The sequence below is a fragment of the Alligator sinensis genome, unplaced genomic scaffold, assembly GCF_000455745.1.
Source record: "Alligator sinensis unplaced genomic scaffold, ASM45574v1 scaffold995_1, whole genome shotgun sequence".
Classification (NCBI taxonomy): Eukaryota; Metazoa; Chordata; order Crocodylia; family Alligatoridae; genus Alligator; species Alligator sinensis.
The window spans coordinates 412233-413801 of NW_005842960.1; the positions used below are offsets into that span (position 1 = coordinate 412233).

The 1569-nt window shown below is 52.8% G+C and overlaps 1 protein-coding gene across 1 annotated transcript in view; it reads left to right on the top strand.

Moving 5' to 3' along the window:
• The window catches only part of LOC102382026 (macrophage mannose receptor 1-like), a 63735-nt gene that overhangs the window by 21522 nt on the left and 40644 nt on the right, over positions 1 to 1569 (top strand). The gene's annotated exons all lie outside the window — the stretch shown is intronic.

Below are 1569 nucleotides of genomic sequence, written 5' to 3' on the forward strand. Positions count from 1 at the left end.
CCAATGAGTACCATGAGCCACCTGAACCCTGGCCACTCAATTAGGGAGAAGGGCTGGCCATCCAGAGCAAGCATCTCCCTGATGCTCTAGGTGATCTCGCTCACATTTGCAATGCACCCCCCTTTTTATCTGCCTGTGCCCCACTGTTCCAGAGTGGCCAGCCTCTGCTTCAGGGAGATGCGGGCTTTGGAGTGAGAGGGGGACTTCTTTTTGGGCACGCTCCTACCGGTGTCAGGCTGAGGAGGAGCAAGGGCTAGGGGGTGGTGCCTGCAGAGATGCATCAGCATCCCTGTGGTGCTGTAGTATTTCTCCTCCTTGCCCTGGCTGGTCTTACATCGGCAGTGCAGGCAGATAGCATACTTGGGATCATCTCCCACCTCAAAATGATCCCACACCACACTACCCCCTCGCTTCTGGGGTGCAGGTGTGGATCCTGCCTGATCCTCCTCAGCAGGCAGAGGCATGACAACAGAAGGAGCGGACTCAGCTGAGCTACTTGCCTCTACAACCTCAACCTCCCAAGAAGTGCCTTCCCGAGAAGGAGACCTGGCTTTAGGGGAACTTTGTCCTCAGCAGGCAGAGGCATGACAACAGAAGGAGCGGACTCAGCTGAGCTACTTGCCTCTACAACCTCAACCTCCCAAGAAGTGCCTTCCCGAGAAGGAGACCTGGCTTTAGGGGAACTTTGAGGGGTGTGGAGCACAAACTCAGATTCCTCCTTGGCCCCCAGAGTTTCTTTTGCTAGGGTGCTCAGGTTCCCTGCTTCCAGATTCAGCTCCTCCTCTGGCACTGGAAGGGGCAGGCTGGGGACTGAAATTGGGGTGGAGGAGACTGTCAATGACATGCTGGTGTGCTGCTTGTCATGCTGGCGGTGGTGGGGGCTATTATTATGGCTCGGGGCTGGGGGTTATTATTATGCCTGATGTTATTGGAGAGGGTGCAGATGCAGGCACTGGTTCCACCTCCTTGCTGCCACTAGCACCAGAAGAAGCCTCATGCCTACTAGTGCTAGGGAAAAGGCTGCATCTAAGTTAGGGTGGGCAGGGGGAAGGAACTTGCAGCTCTCCCTCTTACCCTTCTCCCTCCCCAGCCAGAAGACCTGGCACCTGCCTTTCCAGCATGCTTCATATTGCATGTGCTGGAAAGAAGTGTGTGTGTGATATTAAATGTATGTGCATTGAGTGCTTTCTAAGCAAAGCACTGCTTTCTTTTTGTTTGTGGGGGAAAAATATAATAATAAAAAATAGGATATATGGGGAAGGGTAGGCAAGGGTAAAGAAATAGGAAAGGGTTGGCAAATGGCTACAACTTGGTAGCAAGGCTCTATCAAGCTGCAAGCTTATGGACTGATGCTGCAGTGCTTTCAGTCTCTGCTGCTCCTGCTGAGACAGACACAGCTACAAAATGACAGACTCCGTTCACAAATACAGCCTTTTTTGCTGTTTCTCTATCCCTCCTCCAGAGCACTGGGATTGGAAGGGACCTCAGGGACAGGTCATTGTCACTAGTCAGCTACAGATGTCAATATCAGAGCTGTCTTTCCCCCTCCTTCTCCCCCTCCCTCTTTCC